General features: G+C 36.9%; 1 protein-coding gene across 3 annotated transcripts in view; it reads right to left on the reverse strand.

The window, feature by feature from the left end:
- grm8b (glutamate receptor, metabotropic 8b) overlaps window positions 1-20,934 on the reverse strand; it is a 176,881-nt gene that overhangs the window by 136,797 nt on the left and 19,150 nt on the right. The gene's annotated exons all lie outside the window — the stretch shown is intronic.

Below are 20,934 nucleotides of genomic sequence, written 5' to 3' on the forward strand. Positions count from 1 at the left end.
GCATCTGTTGTGAACCCTGCATTACGCTGGTTTCTGGGTGCAGTGTGTAAATTTTAGCGGCATCTAGTGGTGAGGTCGCGAATTACAACCAATGGCTCAGTCCACTGCTCACCCATCGCTTTTGAAACGCATAGAGAAGCTACGATAGCCGCCACCGGAAAAATGTCATCGTCGAAGACGACAAAGTAAAAAAAAGTTTGTCCATTAAGGGTTTCTGTATAAACATCGCGGCACAAAATGGCGACTTCCACGTAAGGGGATCCTCGGTGTATGTAGATAAAAACGTCTTATTCTAAGGCAATAAAAACTTAACGGTTCATTGCAAAAAGGTCTTTATACACCCCTGAAAATATGGCTTTGTATATGATTTTGCATTTCTGTCAACAGATCCTTTTAAAAATAACACACTGCACCTTTAAGATTGGGGCTTTTGAAATATTCTTCTCAAACTATTATTTCACACTAATTAAAAAATGGGTAAAAAATGGTTAGGGTTTGAGTTAAGGGTATTTTAGGGTTTCTTTGATTAAAACGACAATCAAAAAATGTTAATCCAGGATCACATCTTATTTTGTGAAATCATGGCGATGCTATAATAACGAGGGGGCTTGGCCGGGGGGGACCTTAACTAGGCGACCCCCATAATCTTTGCCATATTTCGAACACTGACATTAAAGGCGGAGTGCACGATTTCTGAAAAACGCTTTGAAAAAGGGAGTCGGGCCGACTACCAAAACACACTTCTAGCCAATCAGCAGTAAGGGGCGTGTCGTTGGCTGGGTTGTGTATGTGTGCGGCGGGTCTATCAAAAAAAGGTCCAGATGATTCTATTGGGGTAGGGGCGTGTTTGTTTAGGTCATTTCAAATATTAAAATTGGCTTTCAGAGATCATGCACCCCGCCTTTTACTAACATCAACCAATAGAACCTTACTGTAAAGTGTTTAAAATAATTATAACTATAATCTTTACTATAGTATAAACTTTTATATAAACTAAATCTATAAACCTATAACTATTAAAAAAAATCTATCTGCTAAAATTATTGTGTGCTTACCAATAACTAACTCCTTATAAGGGCAAAAAAAATAATGAAAAAATGAAATCAAAGCATAAACCTCCATCTTAATGTTCATGCATCAATCAAATCCTTTTGGATAAAATCCCTTCTTTTCACCACCTACTTACTTACTTACAACTTAATATCATGTTTCACTCTGAACAGAACCGCATTATGAAAGTTAAATGCGGTAAATGCCGTTGCATGTTGTGTTTAAGTTATTCCTCACGCTTTCAATTATGTCATTTACATACGAGCATTATCAAAGTGCCGCCAAGGGATGCGATGTTTATTAACATTTGAGCATCAAACGGAGGCCAATGCATATAACCTCATCCAAAGATTCTCGATACAATCCTTTAATTACCGAAGATAGCACAGCTCATGCGAATTTTGACACCCCAAATGAGTACATTTGCTTTAAGTGGATTATAATAAGCCAACGGCCTGGAAGACGTGCATCTTACTCAGTTTCTGACAGCACGGTGAAGCAAACAGGATTTCTCCTCTCAAAGGCAAGCACAGTCGATGTAGAGATGACATTAGCATAAGTCAGCCCCCCGGGCGCACGCTGGGAAATATGAGCGGATCTGCAATAGTCAAACTTTTTTATTTATTTTTTTGGTTTGACTGAAATAGGATATCCGCAATTAATGAAAAGATGCAAATACTCAGAGTGAAAACATCCTCGGGGTTCTGGGTTGAAACAGTTTAAAGGGAATCATCGCAAGATTGTTTGCAACCAGGTTGGTTGGCTGTGACATGAATATTGTTATTATTCAAATAACCCTTTTGAAGTCATTTGAAAATCTTAAATACTCCAGCGTGCCTGAATTATTACTGGCACATGAGTTGTGTATTGTGTATAGCTTATTAATAGTTAACACTTGGCTGTGGACTCTGGCTTTAATGATGATTTGTTTACTGGGCATAAGTATTAGTTTTTCTCTCCTTTACAATTGGCTGCATTCTGGTTTAATTAGAAATAAATTCACAGAACTTGGACAATCTCATCTTACTATGCATTGACAGCTACTTAGTAAGCTATTTGTAGTGTAGGTAAAAATGCTTTGGCTGCTATGTTTGTTTCAGCACACAGACCAGCCTGACACAGCAATACTGGCATGACCAATGGTGTGTTTATGGGTGGGAATACTCTGTCTAATCAATGGTATGTGTCCAAAATTATTTTTGCAATTCATTTTTGGTTATCCTTCCTAATGCATAGACAGTACACATATCAACTATGAAGAAGATGTGTTTAGTGCCAAGACAGGTCACACTAAACACTGACGACATTAAGTCCTGAAAATTGAATTTCTAATTTTTTGTACATATTTCTTGTTTGTATAATAAAATTGATTGAAAAATAAATATGGATAGACATTAAAACTTCTAAAACAACAAGTCTGGTGGTGGTGGCCTAATGCTGCATTAAGACCATTCGCGCGTGTAGTTTGCGCGAATGGCGTCAAGCGTGAGTGATTTCAATTTTAAGTCAATGTAAAAACGCGTTGACGCGGGTCTGGAGGTCTTGCGGCGCAAATGAGGCGTGTAATGACACGATTCCTCCTCATTCGCGCGTGTAGTTTGCGCAAATGGCGTGAATTAAATGTTGCCACGGGAAACGCGTGAGTTGAAAAATTTGTACCTTGGCGGAAAAACGAGCCGCATAAACCAATCACAAGCTTGCTCTAGTAGTGACGTGATTACAGAAAGCGAGCGGAGTCACAGAAGCCCCTCCCATGACATGAATTTCCACATGAATGTCTCGATAACTTGAATTTCACGTGCGTCTTTCATGGGTGAATTAAGCGAGTAAACTCAAAATGTTTAAGCGGCAAACTAGACGCGGTATACGCTAATTTGACGCCTCAAACACGGCTGATGTGAACCCATGGTAAGACTTTTGCACAGTACTGTACATGTATCACATATATGAAACTATAATATGATTGGAAGTGAACAACCATTTTCTCTGCATCAAACGAGGCTTAACGTCCCCATTTAATCAAAACTAACAATTTGTATTTATTAATGAAATATTGCAGTGTTCATTATAAACTATTTATCAGTTTTTTATTCCTGTGCCCTTATAAACAATCACGACTTCCTCTTCTGAAGGATTTATAGCTAAAGCCCAGAGTATAGTTCGTTTTTTTACGTGTACCCGAATGTACGAGCAAGGTTGAACACACAGCCTTGCATAGTTTATTTGACTCATACGTGTACACAGACATTTGACGCATGTGTATTGTGACTATATACTACATTTTCCTGTATGTCAGTGTTTCTCAAACTTTTTCAGCCCAAGGACCACTTTATCTTCCAATTTTTTTCTGAGGACCACCTAACAGAATCCCACACTAACACGCCAAAAAACAACAAAATAGGAAGGATAAGCTAAATTTAAATCTAATTTTTTAAGCACAAATGCAATGCTATGTTCACAAATTGTTATATGAATTTTATTTCATTTGAAAAAGTAAATGTGAAATGAGTTGCAGCTTAATATGAAAATTCTACTCAAATAAGTGACGATTGTATAAACACCTAGTTTAGGTCATCTTTTGGCGGACCACTGGGGGGGTTTGGCGGATCACTAGTGATCCGCGGACCACACTTTAAGAATTACTGCTGTACGTGCATGGGCGACCTAAATGTACCAAGTATGCACGGTTACAAAAATTCACGCTGGGGTGAGTGTGGCACAAACTAACGCGGGGTTAATTGTAACGCAGCTACTTTACATATTTCTATAGATCGTTTCATCGGGCGCACGTGCGTTTGGTCCGAATTTTACTTCCGGTTTCTGTTTGTTTAATGGTCTGACTAGTTGCTAAAAACAGAACTCTTGAACAAATACCTCGTCGAAAATAAAAAATGTTTTGGGTTCCTATGTAATCTACGTGTTGTTTATTTTGCTTGTTATATAAATAAACTACTTTAAAAGGACTTAGTTGTTATATCTCTGCAGAGTTTACCGGAATTTACGCGATGACCACGAAAGCCGCGTGGTTACATTGTTACTGCTGAAACCGTCTGAGCAATTTGTGCTTTTGGTCTTTTTCTCTAACTATCAGAAGATGATATCCTGTGAATTAGTAAAAACTTTTGATGTGTTTTGGTTAAGATATTGAACAAAGAGTGTTTTGGAGGCATAAAAGTACATTTCTTCGTTTATGTTTTTCGATTTCTAAGTTGGGTGTTTAAGTTACCAAATCCAACCTTTTATTATTTTATTCACTGTCTTGTTACCTAAAACAGAACACCATTTTGATACATGTCACTCAGCAACTCCTAGTAACTGATTGCTGGGATTGAAACCTTTTTTACACAGTGGGGTTAGTTGTAACACAGTGTTAACTATGTTAAGAATGTAAATATTATTAATCAAAGTGATAACTGTTAATACATTAATAATTCACAATTATCATTTTTTTGTCTTAATTCTGCAGCCCTTTCCAAAAAAAAATATTTATGCATTGATGCATAATACAAAGATGAAGCATCATGGATGGATGAATTTGTGAATATCTATCTATTATAGGCAGATATATAAACAATATCCATTTTTAGTATGTAGACAGAATTTTATTGAATTATTTCTGTTTAAACTAAATTTTCTAGCGGGTGTTACAACAATCCCTCTGTTTGTTACAATGAACCCCACCTATGGGGTAAGTAGTAACGTTTGCACTCCTGTCACTTTCAGTATAATTGTACGATAACAGTAGATCCCACAATTAAACTTTTTGTGTTCATTTGTAGCAGAGATGTGTGTGTTGATTGTGTCAAAAAATGATTAATTTAACTTAAATATTTTTTGAATAATAGAGCCAAAGTCAAAAAGCAATAGGTTGTGCCCCGCAGCTGCTCTCCCCTACTATTCTGATGACGAAATCTACGCATGCACACTGTATGCGGACCCTCACGTTGGCATAAAAACTGAACTATACTTCTAGCTTTAGTCCCAGACTAATTCATGTTTGAGCTGTCTTAACTAAAAAACTGCTTGCACTGACATATCTTAAAATATATCTGTGCCATTGTTTTGTCTCAAGATGCACACGAGTGGTGTTTTTCTAAGGCACATTTATAAAAGCTACTTAAATGTCCTAATTTAACGAAGGTTTACTCCTGGCTTAGTCTAAGCCCTGTCTGTAAAACCAGGTCTAGAAGTAAAAACCATGTTCTCTGCTTTATGTTTATACATGTATGATTTAAAACATGTCTCAAATGAATAAGAAACATATAACTTTACATATGTTCATATATGGCTGCATTTCTATGTGGGTTATTTGAGTTGTGGTGCTACAAGATGGTTTTTACGAAAACATTTCCATGGAAATGATGAAAAATGCAAAACTACAGAGAACTATTTTTTCCTTTAGAAAAGAGCAAAGTCCTTTATCGTGACTGGATCGTACGCTACCTCCGGTGACTCACTACTTTAGTTCAGGTGTTAATTGCATCTTTAGTAATGACCACCTATTCTGACTCCAACCAACAGATTTACATTACATTAGCTCTCTTCACAGCGCATTTGAGGTGTCGCATTCGGCTGTAACACTCTAATCTCTGCAGCGGCTCCAGTATAATTCCTACAATCAGAGCGCAACAATAGAAGACAAAAAGTGTACTTAAATTCATGAATACTTGAGTATTTTCTCCACAGCGGTTTCTAATGTAATTCTAGCAGTACGTGAATGGATTAGGTCTACCCAACACTTCCTCGGCATAAAAAAAATGCAGTCACCTAAGAAGCCCCCTCAGTGTGATCTACAGTAAATGCCTTGTGCTGACTTTAGGTGCCTAACATATAGAACAATTTATTACCAACTTTTTGTCCAGTGATAATATTTTTCCAAGCTGCCCCAAACTACATCTTAAATTTGTCTTGCCGCACAAAATAATGTTCTGGTCTCAGGTTCCGTCACTGGCTAATTGTTAAAATGACTTGTTTGACTGCAGCCTGTATCATTGGGGATAAACCTTGTCCTGGATGTTAGCGCCTCAGAAACTAGTGGCTTTAGGTAATAATAACATTAAAAAACATTTGGGTAACAGGGTGCATGAGCATTAGGAGTGGATTGATTGACCTGCAAAATTAAAAAAAGCTTAAAGGGACACTCCACTTTTTTTTTTAAATATGCTAATTTTCCAGCTCCCCTAGAGTTAAAGGAGTGGTCTACTCATTTTCAATATTGAACTGTGTTGTTGCCTTGACTGGGAATTGTTGATGCATCCCTCTGTCGTCTGTGTGCGTGCACGTGGGCGCTGGGGCGCGCTGCGATGCTTCGGTGGCGTTTGGCTTGGCCCCATTCATTCAATGGTACCATTTGGAGATAAAGTTAGAAGTGACCAAACACATCAACGTTTTTCCTATTTAAGATGAGTAGTTATACGAGCAAGTTTGGTGGTACAGAATAAAATGTAGCGCTTTTCTAAGCGGATTTAAAAGAGGAACTATATTTTATCGCGTAATAGCACTTTTGGGAGTACTTCGACTCTGCACAGTAACACCCTCCCTCTCCCATTATGAGAGTGAGAAGGGGAGCAGACTTTTCAGGCGAGTTGAAGTACTCCCAAAAGTGCTATTACGCCATAAAATATAGTTCCTCTTTTAAATCCGCTTAGAAAAGCGCTACGTTTTATTTTGTACCACCAAACTTGCTGGTATAACTTCTCGCCTTAAATAGGAAAAACGTTGATGTGTTTGGTCACTTCTAACTTTATCTCTAAATGGCACCATTGAATGAATGGGGCCAAGCCAAATGCCATCGAAGCGTCGCAGCGCGCTCCAGCGCCCACGCGCACGCACACAGACGACAGAGGGATGCACCAACAACTCCCAGCCAAGGCAATAACATATCCCAACATTGAAAATGAGTAGACTATTCCTTTAAACATTTGATTTTTACCGTTTTGAAAAACAATTCAGCTGATCTCCGGGTCTGGCGGTACCACTTTTAGCATAGCTTAGCACAATCCATTGAATCTGATTAGACCATTAGCATCTAGTGTTGTCACAATACCAAAATTATTGTTTCGATGTCGATACCATGACAAGAAATTCGATTCCGATACTTTTTCAATACTTTTCCTGAAAAGACTCTCAAATCTCATTGCTGTGCTTTATTTTAAAAATGGGAAAACATTCTAATCATAGAACACACTAATAAATGAACATATGAACAGCAGATATATTAAACATTTCAGCAAATATGAAATATATCAAATTATAAAAAATAATTAAAAAATAATAATAATAATTTTAGCAGAATTATCTCAGTTTTTCTCTAGTGAGCATTAGCATAGTAAAAAAAATAAAATAAACAAGTGCTTAAACAAATGTATTGCTTTTTGTTTGTTAATGTTAGCTAATACATTAAAATTTATATGATAAACAGAATATAGTGCAAATGTGAAAATAAACCTCACTGAACGACATGAGGGTTAATAAATGACATGTTTTTGTGAACTTAAAGCACAACAGTATCTGGGTTAATTTACTTTTTACCACAGTCAAAGTATTTTCTTGTCAGTTAAAATGCTGTCTGAATTTCTTAAGTCTGATAACTGTGAGGCGATTGTATTAACTTGCAAAAAAAAACGTGACAACACGCATATCAACAACAATTTGGTAAGTCTAGAATTAATACTTATTGATGATTAGCAATCTCTCGTCGGCGTGTCGGCCCTTCAGTGCTTTCCTAGCGGCGTTAGCACACGGCTCTGTAGCAACGCATATTTGGTTTACTTCACTTGTGTCCTTCGGGTTTGCATGTTTATTTGACTTGCATCCGAAAAAACCTCCACTGCTTGGCTTTCCTGTACTGTTAAACCAGAGCGAACGAGATGAGGAGAGAAGGCGGGGCACTGCATTTAAAAGTTTAAAAAGAAAAAGAGAGAGAGTGAGAACGTGCAGCTGGTGTTTGCAGAAAAACAACGCGCAGCTCGTCGCGGATTATTGATTCCGCGGGACACGAGTGTTGGAATCGTTTAACATTTTCAGTATCGATTTGTAGTGAAATATCGATATTTTTGACAACATTATTAGCATCGCGCTAAAAATTAACCAAAGAGTTTCGATATTGCAATGATATTACGCAGTAGTCCCCTGCTATTGAAAGTTACTTAGGGAGACTATTTTCGTCTGCTGCATAATATCATTGCACCTCCTGCAGCCATGTTATGGCAGCAAAGTCCTTGATTATTATGCCAGAATGAGCGTATAGTTCCTAGACATATCTGCCTTGAAAATCACAATATTTAATTTTCCATCGGTCTTAATACACAATGTAACTACAGAAGAGTCATGGTTTAAATAGGAAAAATATCTCTTTGGGTATTTTTGAGGGCGATGCTAATGGTCTAATCAGATTTAATGCATTATGCTAAGCTATGCTAAAAGTAGTACAGCCAGACCCATCATTTTCAGAAATCAACCCAAAAGCTACACTACACAACCAAAAAAAGTGCTACAAGATGCAATAGAACAGTGGTTCTCAAAATTTTCTGCATGCGCGCCCACACCCCTGTGTAGGGTGCATCCTTTTGCGGCACCCCCAAAGACAATTCATAGCTTAAAACCATCTCAAACTTAGAATTAGATTTTTTTATTATATTTTAAACAAGGTTTGATTACACAAAATTTATGATAAATAATGTATTTTATAAAACGTCATAAAACTGGGCACCCCACTGCACCATCTCGTGCCATCCAAGAGGGGCGCCCCCAGTTTGAGAACCACTGCCATAGAATAAACATTTTTGGCTTGATGGTTCCATAAAGAAGCATTAACATTCAAAGAAAGTTTCACAAAATAATGTTTTTTTTTATTGCATCGCTGTGAATAGCGATTATTTTTGTGTGTACAAATGACTTAATTATCTCTGGAGATAAAGCTGGAATAGCAAAAGCATTTCAACACTAAATGTGAAATTCCGACTGGATGAGTCTGAATCTGTTATAAGAACAAATATCTATACACATAGTTGTGACTGCACATCAAACCAAACAAATAAAGCTCTGCTTCATGTTATGCCTACCAAACACTCTATAAAAAACCTTTATCTTCAATTTGCACGTCTCACTCTGCATTCCACTGTGTTTCCTCTTTACTTGCATGTGTACATAACAAAATCTGCACAAATGCATCCACCACAGTGTAAACAATATAGCAGATTCTCTACTGGTAATATATCTCTACTATCGCATACCAACAGCATAGCTTCATACTGCCCAACCTGCAAATCTGCGAAAAGCCCAGACTCAAATTTGGAAGTCCCAGGAAATTTTTTCTTAGAGGAAATGTTATAAAGTCATATTCTCCGGTGTGCATGAGCTGTCTATGTGATTAGCAATACTGTGCGCTACACCAATCACATCCTGGTTTTCTCTGATCACAAGCCCTTGGAAACTCTGCAGAAACAAGAGCGCGTGATGAGTCTGTCGAGCACAGATTCAAGACTGAACCGGCCACATTATCGTCAGCCAAGCGTACTGAATATGCCAGAATGTTCGTCTAGCTCCGTCAGACAGCTACCTGTGGTATTTGGATGGCATTTACAAATGTAGCCTCTGGTTGAGGTATAAAAAACAGAAGCTGCTGTGCGCAAACAGGAAATACATGGCAATTAAGGACATAGTCAGAGCTCTGCCGCCTCCACCCCGAACGGGGTGGGTTACGTAAGATGCACGGGGTAAGAAATGGCCCCATCCATCACGAACCTGCAAATTACCGTCACATTTTATGACTGCTTGAAATGAGCATTGTTTAATGCTTGACAAATGCATTAGAATAAAGTCTGAAGATATAAACACGTTATGAGTGCATTTTGTGAGAAACACTTAGTGGTAAGGTCAATGTTAGACACATGTGGGTATAAACATCTGCTTTATTTTCTCTGCAATCATTCAATCAGTGAGTGAGTGAGTGAGTAAGTGAGTGAGTGCGTGAATTAATGAATAAATTAATGAATAGGCGAGGGAATGAATGAATGAAAAAATTAATGAATGAATCAGAGGCAAGATAATGAATGAATAAATCAGAGGCAGGGAATGAATGAATGAGAGGCAAAGGAACGAATGAATGAATGAATGAATGAATCAGAGGCAAGAGAATGAATAAATGTATGAATGAATCACAGGCAAATTAATAAATGAATGAATGAAGAGGCAAGGGAATGAATGAATGAATGAATGAATAAATGAATCAGAGGCAAGATAATGAATGAATGAATAAATAAATGACTAAATGAATGAATGAAGAGGCGAGGAAATTAATAAATGAATAATTTATAAGTGAGAGAATGAATGAATGAATGAATGAATGAATGAATGAAGAGGCGAGGGAAGGAATGAATGAATAATTCAGAGGTGAGAGAATGAATGAATAAATGAATGAATGAGAGGAAATGGAATAAATGAATGAATAAATGAATGAATATATGAATGAATTACAGCGAAAGAACGAATAAATGAATGAATGAATGAATTAATTAATTAATGACAGGTGAGGGACTGACTGAATGTATGAATGAATCACAAGCAAGAGAATTAATGAATGAGAGGCAAGGGAATGAATGAATGAATGAATGAATGAATGAATCAGAGGCAAGAGAATGAATAAATGTATGAATGAATCACAGGCAAATTAATAAATGAATGAATGAAGAGGCAAAGGAATGAATGAATGAATGAATGAATAAATGAATCAGAGGCAAGATAATGAATGAATGAATAAATAAATGACTAAATGAATGAATGAAGAGGCGAGGAAATTAATAAATGAATAATTTAGAAGTGAGAGAATGAATGAATGAATGAATGAATGAATGAATGAATGAAGAGGCGAGGGAAGGAATGAATGAATAATTCAGAGGCAAGATAATGAATGAATGAATAAATAAATGACTAAATGAATGAATGAAGAGGCGAGGAAATGAATAAATGAATAATTTAGAAGTGAGAGAATGAATGAATGAATGAATGAATGAATGAATGAATGAAGAGGCGAGGGAAGGAATGAATGAATAATTCAGAGGTGAGAGAATGAATGAATAAATGAATGAATGAGAGGAAATGGAATAAATGAATGAATAAATGAATGAATATATGAATGAATTACAGCGAAAGAACGAATAAATGAATGAATGAATTAATTAATTAATTAATGACAGGTGAGGGACTGACTGAATGTATGAATGAATCACAAGCAAGAGAATTAATGAATGAGAGGCAAGGGAATGAATGAATGAATGAATGAATGAATGAATGAATCAAGGGTGAAAAATGAATGAGTGAATTAATGAGTAAATGAATGAGTGAGTGAGTGAGTGAGTGAATGAATTAATGAATTGAGGAATGAATGAATTAATGAGATGCCAGAGAATAAATGAATGAATGAATGTATGAATGTATGAATGACTCAAAGGAATGAATGAATGAATGAACGAATGAATGAATGAATGAATGAATGAGAGTTGAGGGAATGAATGTATGAATGAATCACAAGCGAGAATAAATGAATGAGAGGCAAGAGAATTAATGAATTAATTAATGAATCACAGGTAAAAAAATGAATGAGTGAAGGAATGAGTAAATGAATGAATGAGTGAGTGAGTGAGTGAGTGAGTGAGTGAGTGAGTGAGTGAGTGAGTGAGTGAGTGAGTGAGTGAGTGAGTGAGTGAGCGAATGAATGAATGAATGAATGAATGACCCAGAGGCAAGAATGAATGAATGGATGGATGGATGGTTGAATGTATGAATGAATAAATAAATAAGAGGTAAGGGAATGAATGTATGAATAAATCACAAGTGAGAGAATGAATGAATGAATGAATGAATGAATGAATGAATGAATGAATGAATGAATGAATGAATGAATGAGAGGCAATGTAATTAATTAATTAATCACAGGTGAGAAAATGAATGAGTGAATAAATAAGTAAATTAATGAATGAGTGAGTAAGTGAGTGAGTGAGTGAGTGAGTGAGTGAGTGAAATATGGTTGAATGAATGAGAGGTGAGGGAATGAATGAATGAATGAATGAATCAGAGGAGAGAGAAAGAATGAATGAATGAATGAATGAATGAATGAAAGGTGAGGAAATTAATAAATTAATGAATCATTGGTGAGAGAATGAATGAATAAATGTATGAATGACTCAAGGCGAGAATGAATAAATGAATGAATTAATGATTAAATGAACAAATGAATCGGCGAATGAATCAGATGCAAGAGAACAAACAAACAAATAAATCAGAGAATGAATCAGAGAAGTGAATGAATGAATGAATGGATAATTAGAAAAAGAATGAATCAGAAAATAAATCTGAGAATAAATAATAAATTATGTAGGAAACGACTAAACAAACAAACTAATTAAAAACAGACCGGTGGGAGCTTTGATATGACACAGGATCAAAAACTTACTCTTAGTATAAATATACACACAGTAAATGTAAAGTTAATAGGTGAAATGTAATTAATAAAACAATTTATGTAAATCAAAGTGTGAGCACATTTATATATTTTTTTATATATCCATCTGCTTGCATGAGCCTATGTAAAACCTTGACGATGGTTGACATAAAAATGGTTAAACTGTGAAATTATATATTTATATATATAAAATCCATATGCATGTACTGCCTCAACATTTCCTATGGCTATAAACAGGCCCATCTGTCATGGGCAGGAGAAAGCCTGTCAATCTTCCTTCTTGAACAGTTGGCCTTAGATGAATCACCCTCAGGCTTAAAGAGCATTTGGCACCCTGGCGAACGCTACTGTACATACACACGCAAAGAAACGCACATATATGTAGAACACACATGATTGTACACATGTACAATCCAACTATAAAATGCTATAAGTGAATGACGGTTTTATCCTGGGCCAATCAGGGCATCCCTTGTCAAAGCATGTGAGAGTGTTGATCTGGACGGTTTGCAGTAATGAAATCGACGGGGTAAAGGAACAAGATGAAAACTGCCACGGCCAATCAGCTTTTTCAACGTGTGAGTGAAATGCTTTTGCCTTAAGGGATAGGCTGAGATGTGACACAACAAATGGTCCGTCAAAAAATGTGTTATTTCCTTTATAGGGTAGCCTGCTAATGCTTGAGGAATGTATGCATTTATAAGCATTATGCTATAGTCTCTTGAAAATTCCACTTTTATGAATAAATTATATTATAGTAATATTAAACTGAAACATACTGCAAAACAGACACCACACTGTAAGAACAAATGGTTAAAATATGTAGCCCAGCTGTCACTGGGGCGGTACCCTTTCAAAAAGTAGTTTTTTTTATTTGTATCTTCATGGTACATATCTGTACCTAATCTTAGGTATTAAGACCTTTTATGCAGGGTTCACATCAGACGCGGTAGAGGCGGCAAGCGCGGGTGATTTACATGTTAAGTCAATGGCAAGACGCGATTAGGCATCGTGCGGCGCGAATGGCGCAGATGGCGCGTTCCATGCGAATTGAGCGTTACCGCGAGTTGAAAAATCTGAAGCCGCGTTAACCAATCAGGACCTTGCTGAAATAGTGACGTGTTTTCAAGAAGCGAGCGGAGTCTGAGCGGAGCCGCAGAAGCGTCAACGTTAATGAAGCACCTGAAACCGCACTGAATGAATGAATGACAGGCTTGCCTCTCGCTCCTTGGTAACATCGCGCAAGGCAAAAAAGAGGGTGACATCTAGTGAAGAAGACTAGTAATTAGATTAACATTAATCTTACGTTCAATGTTTGCGGAAATAAATATGAAAGAAAAAACGATTCTGCTCTTTGAGAATCGATTTTGAATCGACCACATTTTAAAAAACGATGAATTGAAAAATCTATTATTTTGCCCAGCTCTAGAATGCACCATAACACTTTCCCCGCCAGCGTTTTTTTTTTTGTTGTTGTTGTCTGACAGATTTTCTGGTGATTTTCATAAAAGTTTCACAAAATGCCTTCCAGAAAATATTCTTCTATAAATATATAAACATACAATATATCAAATGAAAAAACAGTCCCTCTGTTTTCAAACAAATAAACAAAAAAACTTGTCAACAGCGCGGAAGAGTTTATAATATAAATTATATAATTATAAATATTATCATAAATATTATTATAATTAATTTATTGATTGTTAATAAAATATTTGACCTCAATAATATTAGTGATTAACTACTTTAATTTCTTGAACAAAACATTTTGAAGACTTTTTGGAAAAACTTTAAACATGGACTACTTTTATCTTGCTTTTTCTGAGCCTAACAGTCATTGTAAATGTGTACTAAAAATATGTTTCTTTTTTTGTAAGTCTAAAATCAACATATACTATTTTTGTTTAGCAGAAGTCAGCCAACATGAGGCTGAGTAAGTAGTGACAGATAAATAATTTCTTTAGTGCAGTGAGAAAGTAAGAGACATTGCAGTTTTGCATCCCCATTACTTAAAAGCTCCATCTTAGGTGCTGTCAACACACAACGTATATAAAAACCACAAAACCCCAGAGTCCCTCAAGAAAATCCATCTGCTTGATGGGACTCCCAAAGCATTGACCGTAAACTCTCAAGCAGAGTGTCTTTACAGTAAAGTGCTGACTGCACATAACAAGCTGCCGTGACATTCGGTAAAGGCCCCTCCTCAGATAGCGTCCGTGCGACCTCTTGAATCTAATACCTGACCGTGCAAAAGATCAAGTCGCTAACAAAGTTTATCTCCTCTACAGACCTCTCCGTGCCAACTCTTACAGATTTCCTGGCGCTATTGTACGGCACCTAATCAGACACGTTCCACCGGCCCAGCTGGGAGGATTGTGTGAATGTCTGGATGTCCTACATCAGAACCACTGTTTGTTGTGGCTATGGCTCATTATCCTGGGCTACGGCTGGTGCTGGTGTAGTCGAGCCCCCTGGTGTGGTAATTGCTGGACCCCGGCTGCAACATTTGGAGCCATATGCTCCCACGCTCCACTGCAGCTGCCACGGCTACCTAGTGTCCAGCTGAGAGCATCAAACTGGGGTTTAAGACAACAGCGCTTTTAGTCCACCTCCACACTGAAGTTAGAAGCTTAAAAGAAACAGGCAATCTCCATTCGCCTTTGCTTTCCATATGATATCATACATAATGCACAGTTTATAGCAGGATGCACTTTACCGAACAATGCATTTCCAGATCTATGCAATGCGTGGCAGTAATGCCGTGACGTCCCAGTGCTTATTGATTATAGATCTAAGGACTCGATCTTAACAATCGCGGCTATTGGGACATGTTCAGGGTTAAACCAGCTCGCTTAGCACAGGCGTCAGGAATGGTTTGTAACACATGAGTTGCTTGAAGAGAACAGAGAAAGATATGACCGTAAGGCTGTGTGACTCAAATGTATAAGGTAGGTCCGCTCAGTCTAAGTGACTGTTCCACTCGGTCAAACAAATAATTTCTTGCTCGTCAAGCTCTTGGCCTGCAGCATCGCCAATTGTTTCAGATGATGTGGTTGTGACTGTTACGGTGCTCCGACAATGGAGTTGGTGGTTAGTATGGTAATGGTAGCGGATTTATCAAGTTTTATCAATTTTATCATAAATGTCACTTGTAGTGATTCTCATAAAATGAGAAAATGTTCATGGAAAGAGTGGAGAGTTATTCATGCAAATCATGGTTTCTAGCTTATCCAAACAGGTCATTAGCTAGTAAACCATCTTCGACCATCAACAAACCATCTAGTAGGTGATCATACCGGCTTAGGTCTACCAACCAACAACCAGTGTTGGGAGTAAAGCATTACAAGTAACGTGCATTACGTAATAATATTACTTTTTTAAGTAACGCATTACTTTTTAAATGTACTTGCAAGTTACTTTTTTAGTTTAAGTATTTCGATAAAAATGAATTAAACTAAACGTAGTCACATTATGCACTCTATGCGTACACGCCTGTATGGGGACAGTTTGAGTCAAAAACTGAGACGGCAGGCCAGAGCTCGACATTTTTGTGATGAAAAATGCAATTTCTGAATGCAGAACTTTTCAGTCATAAAACACCTGCAAGGCTTGAAAGAGATCAAGCCTCAGCCAAAAAAAGTAATGCAAAAGTAACTTAAAAGTAATGTAAGCATTACTTTCCATTAAAAGTAACTAAGTAAAGCAATTAGTTACTTTTTTTGGGAGTAACTTCATATTGTAATGCATTACTTTTAAAAGTAACATTCCCCAACACTGACTACCAAAACACCCTTGTAGCCAATCAGCAGTAAGGGGCGTGTCTACTAACCGACATCGTTGCCTGGGTTGTGGATGTGTGGGGCGGGTCTATCAAAAGAGGGTCTAGATTCTATTGGGGTAGGGGCGTGTTTGTTTAGGTGATTTCAAATGTCAACACTGGCTTTCAGAGATTATGCACCATGCCTTTAAATGCTCATGGATTGATGCAAAAAAATGTTTACTTTAAAGTCATGTCTAGTGTACGGAGCCCCTAAGGGGACATAAAGCAAAAATTTTATAAAGTTTAGTTTCATGTGCTCACATGAAATGTTCATGTGCTCACGCGAAACTTTCATTGTGCTCACGCGAAACTTCCATGTGCTCACGAAACCTTCATGTGCAGATTTTTTTTAAAGTTTAGTTTCGCGTGCTCACGTGAAAGCTTCAAGTGCACACGCGATAGTTTCACGCGAGCACGCGATAGTGTCACGCAAGCACGCAAAACTAAACTTCTGCACATGAAGGTTTTGCGTGAGCACATGGAAGTTTCGCGGGGGCACATGAAGCTGAACTTTTGATTTTTTTTACTCTAATGTCACCTTAGGGGCTCGGTACTAGTGTTTTTAACAGTCATCATGACCTTCAGCAATTTCAAAAGAAACACATATTCAAAAACACACTGTTGCCAGATGTTTTTTGCTTAAATATACATAAAATAAAGAACTTGAGATGTTATACTGATGGTAACCTGCACTCTGCAGACGCAGCCGCTGTGAAAGCACAACGGTATGCGCAGAAAATGCACTCCCGATACGTCGCTCGCACGAGTGGTGTGAAACTGCATAGCAAATGACCAGCTTGAACCAGCTAGAAGCCAGCACAAACAATTTTTAAAACCACTCAAAATGCTGGGTTGTTTCAACCCATGGTTAGGTAAAATACAATATGCACAAATCCCACGGTTGATTACAGAAAATGTCCATATTTTACCCAACCATGGTTTGAACAACCCGGCATTTTTTCGAGTGTAGCTACCAGCTTGACATGGATTTTCCAGCAGTCTCAAGTAGCAAAAGAGAAACGAGATATGCAAGAGAAATGACCACTGCTTCAGGATAAGTGTTTTCAACCCACGGTGCATTGGAGCGTGTGAATGTAGAGCCCTCACATGGCTTTGAGTGAGGTTGGGCTAGAGCAAGAAAATCTGTGACTTTATATGTTGTACTGCATATTCCCCATTCCTTCATTTCATTCCAGCAACCAGGCATCTTTCATTTTTATTTAACGGGGAAGCCTGTGCCCATTTGGCAAACAGCTGGTATGCCTAGGTGACCCACTTATGGTCTTACTAGACTGGCACAATGCCAGTCATCCATTTCCACTTTCATTAGGGCTTCAAGCTGGTATTTACCCAATTTCACTGTGGTAATTTAATGCCTATTGAATTTGACACCCATTTCACTACAGCTTAACCTCAGCTTTTAAGTGGTCACATTATACCTTATATAGGCATGTGTGGCATTACATCAAGGAATGATTAAAGTATAAGTCAATTTTCTTAAAAAAAGTCCAGATAATTTACTCACCACCATGTCATCCAAAATGTTGATGTCTTTCTTTGTTCAGTCGAAAAGAAATTATGTTTTTTGAGGAAAACATTCCAGGATTTTTCTCATTTTAATGGACATTAATGGACCCCAACACGTAAAAGTTTTAATGCAGTTTAAAATTGCAGTTTCAAAGGACTCTAAATGAATCCAAACAAGGCATCCAAACTAGCGAAATGATAGTTTTTGGCAAGAAAAATAAAAAATATGCACTTTTAAACAACAACTTCTCGTCTTCCTCCAGTCCTGTGCGCCAGCGCGACCTCACGTAATTGCTTGATGACGTCGAAAGGTCAAGTGTTACATATATGAAATGCACATTTGCGAACCATTTTAAACAATAAACTGACACAAAGACATTAATTAGTATCATTCAACATACAACAACGTTGGAACGGTCCTCTTTCTCCACACGTGTAAACACTGGGGCGTAGTTTCGATGCGGCATCCGTGACCTCTTGACGTGATGACGTATTACGTGAGGTTGCGCTGGCGCGTCACACGACCAGACGAAGACAAGAAGTTATCGTTAAAAAGTGCATATTTTTTATTTTTCTTGCCAAAAATGACAATCGTTTTGCTAGATAAGACCCTTATGCCTCGTTTGAGATTGTTTAGAGTCCTTTGAAACTGCTATTTTAAACTGCATTAAAACTGTTAAGTGTTGGGGTCCATTAAAGTCCATTAAAATGAGAAAAATCCTGGAATGTTTTCCTCAAAAAACATAATTTCTTCTAGACTGAACAAAGAAAGACATCAACATTTTGGATAACATGGTGGTGAGTAAATTATCTGGATTTTTTTAAAGAAAATTGACTAATCCTTTAAATAGTGTATTAATATTAAATGTATCTCGTCTAAAATGGTAACAAATGTTTGCACAACAAGACGCAAACACACACAAAGCTCCTTAAACATGGTTTTGGAAAAAGAGGTCCTTATATAGTCCTTAAATGTATGTTTACATTTGGTACTAATATGTACCTTTGAGGTAATAAAAGTTGTACCTTAGGGTACCACCATAGTGACAGCTAGGGACCATTTTTGACATTTCTTTCTGACAGTGTAACACTGCACATATGAAACACATGATGCAGCAAACGCAATGTTTAGAACGTAAATATATAATGCATTGGTAATTGGCATGATTTATTCATGCTGTGGTGCATGCTGGGAAACAAATTCCACCATCCAACATTTTTATGGGGTGGAGCACGGGGATTATTTGATATTGTAGGTGTAAAATATGCTAATTGCCTTTGATATAACTGGCTTGCTCTTAGCAATGCACATTAATGTTAACCAGCGTGTTCCAAGTCACTGAATGGGAATTTGCTTCATATGTTAACATGCTCTTAGAAGTCAATTATACTGTATGCTGTGGAATTATTTTCAATGAATCTGAACCATAGGATCCATATAACTTCGGTATTCAACAGAAAAAAGCAGGCACTCAAATCATGCATATGAATATTTTTTACATCAATGACGGCGTTAGCTTTCATGGGAAGTCTTGCCTTAGGCTTTCTAAATCAGGCCGTTTGAAGATCCAATTAATTATCACTTTGCAATAACAGCTCCCGTTCACACGCTGTAAAAAATGTGCGGAAGCATGTTGCACCTCTGTATCTCACCAGTTATTTTTAACTTCAAAAAGCTGTAGCGCAGAAAGCCACTGCGGTTTAATCAAAACCTACGGTTCGTTTTAAGCACATTTCACAACGTATCATGAGAAAGCAAAAGTCTGCTGAAGGTGTTAGTGAAGTACTTATTAATAACTGTGTCTTCGCAAATGCAAAGTTGCAGTGAGGTGTCAAGAGAACTGTGATGTATCTGAGATGGGAAAATAAAGCTTTTTATATAATCTGTTAGCTACACAATTCTCCACCGGTTTAATTAATGCGCCTTAATGGTAAGTTTGGATGCAAATCTGACAATTTAATTTGCTGGTAACTTATTGTTTCATAATCTTATTGTCTATCTGTCCTAACCTGATTTGTACGAAGCCATGACCATATATTTATTAGTATATTAGAAATACAGATAGATAGATTTATCTTGTATGAACAATGCACATTGTCGTACACACAAATATAAAACCCCATGTGTGTTAAACATGTGACATGAAATGAATGATATAAACAACATAAAACGTAAGCTCAAGCACTGTAATGTATGTAACTGATATCAAATATAGGAGTAAACATAATTATTTGAATAAAGTATCATCAAATGTGTAGTCATGTAGGGATTATGTATTTATTTATTTTTTACCGTAAATTTTATGGTGACTTGTTTTTAACAATATTTTGCTGTAATTTTACAGTAAAACATACTTATTATTTTTTACAATATTTTACTGTAAATGCACATGTAGCACATTTGTTTGCTAAACATTTTTCACAGATTTTCACTGTAAAACATACTGTAATTTATACCTTGTGCGTTCAAAAAGAAAGACAGACAGACGTTAAGCTTACAGTAAAAAACAACAATACAATAACAATACAATAACAATACATGTTATTTATCATACTTTTTCCTAGTTTTTGTAAGTAATTCCTTTATAAAACTTTTTTTTTCAAATAAAAATACTTTCTTCGCGCAAGAGAGATGGTTTACGTTTCTTCGCCGTCACAGAAAACAACCACAGGTTTATCAATGCCAGCAAAAGTATTATTTTGTTTTTGTTTGTTTGTTGATCACAACGTACAAATTAGATGAGGAAGACTAGGATTCCATGTGTATTCAACCACCCTTGTTGTTTACAGTGCGTGGAATGGTGCGCTCTGATTGGTTGAGCGGATTTATTGCATTCTGCAGAGAAGGAGTGGCATTTATCGCGTTTTGGGAAAAAAGGGAGAAAAGATGACAGAATTACACAGCGGATATTGGATTTTGCGTAAAATTAAGAATTTACTTTTTAATACAGACCTAATATATATATATATGTGTGTGTGTGTGTGTGTGTGTGTGTGTGTGTGTGTGTGTGTGTGTGTGTGTGTGTGTGTGTGTCCTAATTTGTAAAACCAGGGCTTTATCCAATAAATCATACTG

This window comes from Misgurnus anguillicaudatus, chromosome 6, assembly GCF_027580225.2.
Source record: "Misgurnus anguillicaudatus chromosome 6, ASM2758022v2, whole genome shotgun sequence".
Taxonomy (NCBI): domain Eukaryota; kingdom Metazoa; phylum Chordata; class Actinopteri; order Cypriniformes; family Cobitidae; genus Misgurnus; species Misgurnus anguillicaudatus.